Source organism: Pinus tabuliformis, chromosome 3_1, assembly GCF_031772625.1.
Source record: "Pinus tabuliformis cultivar Carrire ecotype Pingquan chromosome 3_1, CPIR1, whole genome shotgun sequence".
Taxonomy (NCBI): Eukaryota; Viridiplantae; Streptophyta; class Pinopsida; order Pinales; family Pinaceae; genus Pinus; species Pinus tabuliformis.
The window spans coordinates 242,958,542-242,967,014 of record NC_142301.1 but is presented as its reverse complement, the minus strand read 5'-3'; the positions used below and the strand labels follow the sequence as shown (position 1 = coordinate 242,967,014).

Sequence of the window (8,473 nt, the reverse complement as noted above, 5' to 3'; positions counted from 1 at the left end):
ACATAAACCATCAAGATGGTATTTGATCTTGAAACATCATTTTTTAAGTGTGAAATGGAAAATACAAACAGTGTATTGTAGCATCTTTTTTTAAGTTTGAAATGGAAAACACAAATAGTTGTGAGGACACAAACCATCAAAATGGTATTTGATCTTCAAACATCATTTTTAAGTGTGAAATGGAAAATACAAACAGTGAATTGTAACATAAGAGGTTCGAGAAGGAATATAATATTCTAAAGAACATTGTGCTTGTCATTCCATATTTGAAGTTGTATGAAAACATGTTGGAGGCATCGAAGACCTGAAGAAGTAGTAATGGACCTGCAAAATGTATATTTTGTTAGAATTAGTAATATGTAAATCAGCTGCGGAAATTTATTAGCAATACTTTGCAGGTGAGTTGTGTTAAAATGAATATGGAATGAATGGAAATGAAGTTACCTTTGCTATGGGGATTTATATATTGTTAGTGGAAGATGCATGGTGAATAACGACATATTGAACACCATTGGAGGTTAATGCGTAGTTGGAGATGCATATCTTTTGCTTGCCATTCTACTTGTAGTTGCTTAGGTATGCTATTTCTGAGTCCATGTGTCCTGTTGCAAAAGAAAGAAAATGTTAGAATGAGATGTATAGATACTATAAAGACATTATAATATTTGCTTAATTATTAATATTGATTAAAGTTGGTTGTTGTTGAAAGATATGAAAAGTATGTTATGAAATAGAATGAGGTAAATAAATGGAGGAAACCTTTTGGTGATGTTAAAGTATGGGCTGGAGCAAATTATCTAGAGGCGGCATTGAACAAAGAATTTCTTCTGTATGTTTTCTGGGAGAAATTTTTTTGTTGTCCTTCATTTTAATGTAACGATCGAAATTGAATGCGGGGCTAATCCAGAGATGTTGTAGAGAAGGTACTCTTGAAATAGCTGTGAATGTGAGACCTTGACGTTCTGTTTTTCCAATGTCAATTGTTGCTTTTGGAAGTGTCATACCTTGAGATTTATGTATGGTTAAAGCCCAAGCCATCTTCAGTGGAATTTGTGCACGTCCATTTCTTTTTACTGCTGGAATAGGCAAGTGAGTGGGGTTTCTCTCATCCCAAGGAGGCCCAATGTATTTGGGAAAATCTACGACAACAAATGTTGGAATTTGTGGTGGTGCAGTTGATTCTTTGTAAAAGATGGTCACAATTTCTCCGAGGGAACCATTAACAAGTCCGGCTGAAACCCAAAGGTTGGAAGTCAACATAACTTTTTCACCATTGCATAGTAATACAATTCGCTCAAGTTGCTCGTCTTCTGAGGAAATGCTGGAATATGTGTTGTCATCTTCAGCAATGGATCTTGCGATAGGAGTGTTTAGAGATTTCATCATTTGCTTATTATGGACCATTGTTTGAGCATTTGTTGGAAATAGATGCATGGAATCATGGAATGAACATATTTCTTCTTCTGATAAAAAGGAATCTGTGCGTGACATGAGTACGTTGTAGTCGTTGATTGTTGGATTTGCATCTCTAATGTTCTGGAGAATGTTCCTGAAAGTAACCTGTGCAATGTTGTCGCCTTGTTGACGAAATATTGTGTCTAATGTGATGACTGTGTTGAAGGTGTTCCATAATGCGCTTCCATGGATCGTCCCTACATATAGAGGTATGTCTTTGACAGGTGGTAGCTAACTGAGATCACCAACCAATATAATGGAATATCCATCGAAAGGAGTGTTTCTTTGGCTGGGAAATGCCTCTCGAAGAGGTTCATCAATATGGCTGAGAAGCTTTGGCCCAATGAAGCTCATTTCATCGATTAGTATGTATCTTATATGCCTGAGTTCTTCTTGGAATTTTGCAAGAGCATTACCTTGTGTTAGCGCTCAAATCTGCCTCAGGATGAGGAAGGAAAAACTCAAGGCAACATCAAACCAAGCTCAGAGGGCTCTCTCCAGTCAATCTCGGCAAGAAGGTCTTCAAAGGGGCTGAGATGACCTATATTAGATACTGATTTTAGGCTAGTAAATTGATAGGAAAAGGGGTTTTAATGAATGATGGGGTTTTCTGGGCAGCTTGGGATCAAGAACAGCGTGAGCAGGGAAATTAAATGAACGATGCAGATTATTACATAAGGAAAGATAGGCAAAAGCTTAAACATTCAATTTGAATTTATATGGAATGTGAAGAATGTTTGAGAATGCTGAAAAGGGCATGAATTCATGAATCCTTTTCAAACGGAGGAAAACATAGAACTTGAATACTTTCCCAAGGCAGAGCAGCAAGCTGAATTCTGAAATTCACACTTAAAAGTATTCAACATGCAATGATTATGAATGAAAGAATAAACATAACAAGAAACATATGAAAACAGAGAAAAACATAATGCTAAGTTGTTACCACAGGGATCTTATGAAACAGAGCTGCAAACTTTCAATTAAATCTCTGTCAACTGTACAATAAAACTCTGTATTTCTCCTCACACCTCTGCCAGAATTCTCCCCCCCACCCTTTACAAGTGATTTTTTAATAAAACATATAAGCCTAGAGGTGGGATAACAAATTGACCTAAATAAGGAATGGTTTAATTATAATTTAACAAACAAGGCTGGAAAGCCAGTCATTTGTTCTAAAAGGAAACACCATATAATATGAAATCTATTCGATGACAAATGAATAGGCAAAATCTAGAGCGTAGACCATCTGAAATGCAACTGAGGTAAAAAATAGGCAAATCGACCCTATTTCTCTGCTTATGGTTGGTATTCTGCATTTAATTTGGGTTTGACTGTCTATTCACTTCCATTACCGTTATACCACCCTCCCAAAATGTCACGACATGTGTCTCTGCTGAAGGCACGTTTCCATGCTACCACATAGGTACCCATTGTTCCAGATCACAACCCTGAAGACGTACATTCACCTTCTAAGTTTCATCCTTTGCAAATGCATTACTTTAAAGTTTCCCCAATCTATAGTTAACACCTCAAGACTCCTAAGAGTACGTAATGCTTCACGGACAGGAACATCCAAAAGAGAACCTGAAAAATGTAGTTCTACAACCTTTATATACCTACGACACCGTTTAGCCACTTGCTCTAAAATAATTCGACAATTCTCAAAATTCAAACATCTCCAGAAGTCTTCATGAACAGTCATGCCAATGTCTACACACTAGACCAGCTTTAAAACGCAGTCCAAATCATCATAGTTAAGCATTTCCACATTATCCATATCATCGTCGATATTCGCAATATCCTTTCAGTTTGCAGGCAGATGCAGTAATTTGGCACGAATCTGGGTGAATATGAGAAATTTCTTTGGTTCTGAGACTGTATGGGTAGCGTGCCTACCCAACGCCTAGTGCGCAGCAAGTACATAGCACACTTGATATTTAACACGGGCTGTGGGCGTTATATGCGTAGTGCCCCTTATATGGGTAGCGCACCTCCTCAGTGTCGTTTACCTTTTTGAAACGCTGGCGTTACTGCGCTGGATTTATAAAACAAGTTCTTTTCCCGCATAGAATTGACCTCATGCTTAAATCTTTTTATTTTAGTTATATTTGAAACAATTTGTCTTTCCTTACAAATTGGCGGCAACTGCACACAATTACCACTCAAGCTTGTCTTGTTGCTATCTATGACCTTATAATGTTGATGTCTTGTGGTAACCTCCTCTTCATTTTCAGAATCAGCCACATTTCTGTTTCTTTAGTTGAAGATGATGAAGGGCACAAGGTCGTTTCGAAGGTAAATGCACTATAGTCTCTAGCTACAATCGCTTCAACTACTTTATCTTCACTCAATCTAGCGATTTCCTTAATGTAACTGAATCCATTAGAGTCAAGTCCTAAGTTCTCTTTTGTGCCCTCTGCTGGAACTATCAAAACTTCACATTATCTTGATACACCTGCTTGTGTACTTGAAAACCTTTTGGAAATTCGAATAACAGTAGCCCCAGCAACTTCCAGCAGAAGATGCGATTTCTCCTTGTAATGGTACAAATGAAATGGCCCAACAACAAATGTGGTTCCACATAAGCATGCTTCTCGATGTTTTGGATCTGCAATCTTGACTTGTACAGAAACTCGCCCACATTTTAGTGCCATGGAAGGAGGAAAGCTCAAGCAGTTCGGAATCTCTGAAGGTAAAGATGTTTGCCCCACCATGGCTTGAATAGCTTCCATCACATCATTTGTTATAGGAGAAGAATCTTCAACAATAAGATGTGTACACTCTAACATCCATTTCTCTGTTGCGTAGGCTCCCATTGATGACACAATGGTACATAAACCATGTTTCCGGTTCAATTTTTATAGAGCTGGTATACAGAATAAGAATGGAACGAAGTTCAACCTGAAAGTTGAATTATTTGTTCCAAACGTTATCAAGTCCCCGTTACTTAGGATTGTCTGCTTATTTGCTAAAGAAAACATGGGCTTTGAGAAAATTTCCTTGTTGACAAATGTGCCAAACCTTGAAAGATCCTTCAGGTGAATTTCTGGTGAAGGGACGCTTGAAAAGCACTGCAAGGCCTTCTAAGAAGAGGCTGCCTCGACTATGATCTCCGCATGCACACTTGAGATAGTTTTATCAGTTTGAATTGCCACTGCACAATCTTTCCGACCAACTTTGTATGTTCCTTGAGATATCAAATAGTAATTAAAACAATAGACCCATCAAACACTGTAATGGCCAAAATCAGCTTAGACAGATTTTTCTAAACAATGCCCCACACAGGCAGAGTTTGCTAGCTTTCGATTTTCACATACCATTTAAGGTAATTGCTCTACAAAAGCAATGTCAAAATCTTATATATGTGAATTATAATTTGAATCCAGCATGAATTGCGACTACTCCGCCTGAAAGGTCTCATATTCAACTTTCTCAAAGCCTGCTTCCTTAATCATTTCAGCGAACTTTTCCTGAGATGGAAACTTGCGTACGCTCTCCACTAAATATTGGTAAGACACACGATCCCCATCAACAATTTCTCCAATAGATGGAATGACTGAAAATGAGTAAAACTCAAATAATTCTTGGAAACCAGGGATGTTGACATGGCTCAACTCAAGACACAAAAATCTTCCACCCCGCCTTAAGACTCTGTATGTTGCGCTCAAAGCTTTTTCTATATGTGTTTTCGAATCATGTTTAAAAGACCGATAGTACCCTAGAAAAGATGATGTTTCACAATGCTACGCCAGGGGCTTCTAATACCTTCAAAGTGCAAGATTTTGAAACAAATCTTTCCCTCTAAAAGTGAAGTTTCTTTCTATGGAAATCCTTTAGATATTCCAAGTTTATTTATCTCCAGAGGTATTTGCTCTTCAAGTTTTCTCCAAGCAACATATAGTAGCTATGTCATCCTCCGTTGAATAAGCCACATGGTACATTCTCTGACTTCATATAAAGGAAACACTATATTCTAATCGGTGGAGTTATTCTTAGTTTTGTCCTTCCAACATCTGACATGGCTGCTGCATTATCCTGTAGATCTCCAGCTTCAGCAGAATCAAGAATATGCCATCTTATTTATGGAACTTTCAATACTTATGATAAGTCCTCCTGTTTACATAGACTGATGGGGCTATTGAACCTAGCAAGATGACCAGGGCCTGTATTTCGAAGTACTCCATGATGGAGGGCTTTAAAATGCAAATTTATTACAAAAACAAATTTGTCAATTTCTTATCCAAAACAGAGTTTTGGAGAAGGATCATTTTCGAGCATTACTGATGATAAACTCTTGAAGTAAGAGACTTATTGAACCTCCCTCTGGCCTGCAAGCATTATTTCACATTTCTGGAGACAAAACCCTGGACTCAAGAAGTAAAATGACTCTTTTTTGGACCACAGTAACATCAGTGACTGCGCATAACAAGGAATGAACTTTGGAGAATTTGACTGCAGCGGGCTGACAAGACGGAGTCTAACACCTTGTAAGGGCATAAGATCCTTTATAGGAAGGTGCAGAGTGGAATGGATTGTCGATGCTTGTATGTTGAAGGTAGCAACCCCTGTAGGGGCGAGGAACATGATCGGTGAAGGTTCTGGGCTTGCAAGGCTTATGAGCATATCTTTGATGCAATTAATAAGGAAGGATTTTCCTGTACTGGTAGTGCCTTGTATTATCATTCTGAGAGGGGGTAAATAACCCTTCCTAGCAAAATTATTAGAAATAATATTTAGAGCTTTTCTTTGCATTGGAGATAATGTAGTAAGGGTCGCCAGGATATGTTGATGTGTTTGAAGAATGCAGTGGATGGAGCGGCTATTCTCAATGAATTGTATGGCATTATTTTGTAGATCCAATGGGATAGTGGTATGATTCCAGTTATGGGTGTCATCAAAGCCACGAAGACCAAGCATGTCAAGGTCATTTATGAAAAGCTCATTTGTAGGGTGTAATTGGGAAAGTAATTCCCATTCATTTATTTCCATGGCGTCTGGAGGATTGGTTTCATGAATGGTTGAGGTATCATTTGTGACAAATTCAATATCGGATAGTGTGCGGTGTTGATGCCAAGGTTTGTAGAATGGACGAAATGTTTGCCAATTTGCGATGAATTCTGCAGCAGAATCTCCTATATCTTGTACGATATGGCAAAAAGGTTTGTATAGCATAAGTTCAACCCTGCAAAAGTCAACGTAGCAAGGTTCTGTTGTGGATGGTATGGAGGAGTAATGTGGTATGACCCAAACAATTGCTTTTGTAGGTCTTTGTTTCCATTTGTTTGTTTTGCGATGAGGATCATATGACCAGGATCTTGCCAATTCTATTAGTGATGTGGATTCTAGGGTAGAAGGGCACTGGATATATGTATCTATGATGTGTGGGGATGTAGTGGAGGTGGTGTTCGTTTGTGGAAGGTGCATAAGAATTTTTTGGTTTACATTTAAAGAAATGAATGGTCAACTACATAATGTTAATGGTAATTTTTGCAGCATATGGCAGGTTTCTTGTGCTAAAATGTCACGATCAACAAGGGTTTCTGCAAGAAATTTTCGAAATGCGGATGTTGCTGGGTCAACAATGGGTGAAGCTAGGACAATTCTACATAGCATGTGGTGGAAGCTTTCAGATTTTTTTTTCTGCTTTGGATGCATATTTGGCAATATATTTTTGTACAGCGTGTATGGAGAGTACTGGTTGGCAGTCAACATTTGCACGCCAAATAGATAGGATGGTAGGGTTATGGCTATTGAGTCAATCGTTGTTGCGAGCAGTGGTGTATGTTTTTTGGCCATTGGAATCAATGAATAAGGCCAATTTTGGATGTAATTCCCATGGTGCTTTACAACGACATTGGAGTGAGGATCCATTTTTTCTTAGGCATGTGCTTTCTTAGCATTTTGTGTGACGTTCAACACAATTGATGAGCTATTCATAGTCACTAAAAGGATTGGTTCTGAATATTTGCGGTGTGGACAATAGACAAGGGTCTTCGAGATTTGTGCAAGAAATTGGTTGGTTTGAAGTCGAAGGAGTACGAGGGTTCCAAGCGGAAATATATTTGTCGAAGACTTGCCTTGTAATATCAACTGCTTCTGTGTCTTCCCAGTTGAGGTATTCCATATCAGGTGCATTTTCTATCCAAAGGAAACCATGGATGTGCGCAGATCCCCTATGTTGCCATTCATACCTATCAAGTATGCGTTTTTGTAAGATAATTTTGCAATAGGTGAGGAATGTTGTTTCTAGTTTTTAGAAAAAAATGCGGTAGAATGCATACCTGTACCAGTAATCTTTTGTATTCAAGTGTTTCTTTAAGATAATCTCACGAAATGCTGTGAATCTATGGTGCATATATAGTGATGTTAAATGTGGGTTAGAGATAATGTTATCATTTCTCCACTTTTGTTGTTTTGCAATATCAGAAGGAAGAAATCCGAGCATGATTGCATGAAGATTAGGCCATTTTGTATTAGCTGCACTTAATGTGAAGAAGAACGTCGGGCAACCGAGTTGAGATATCATGTACGTTAGTTCATTTTTAGCTTTGTGCCAAAATGATCTTGTTCCATGTAAAGAGCTACCGAATCGCATGACTTGCTCTGCCAATTGCTCTTCTGGAAATTGTTCTAATTGGATGTTCAGATCTTGAATAGATATTGGGAAGTTATCTGTGATGTTCTTTTTCACAAAAATCGATGTTTTTGCTTGACTGCGATGTCGCATCATGAGATTATATATGTAATAACGAAAGCGTGGGTGCTTTCCAAATCCGTTATCATAGTAACGTATGAGATGAAGTGCATATTCATGTAACTGCACTGCTTTCATTCTTGGCTGATTTGGCATTGTAGCTCCTGTCGGGAAAAGGGTGGGGAAAGCCATAGAGAGTAGACCTTCTGTGTTGTATTCATTTACTGGCGATAAACCAATTGTTGGCCACTCAATTGTAGTATCAGATTGGTGGTTGTAAGCATGTAAATAATGGTAGATTTCTTGGATTTCTGCATTTGTATA

General features: G+C 38.2%; 1 pseudogene; it reads right to left on the bottom strand.

The window, feature by feature from the left end:
- Positions 1-3,450: 3,450 nt before the first annotated feature.
- Positions 3,451-8,182, bottom strand: LOC149186705 (nibrin homolog; annotated as a pseudogene).
- Between the last annotated feature and the right edge of the window lie 291 nt (positions 8,183-8,473).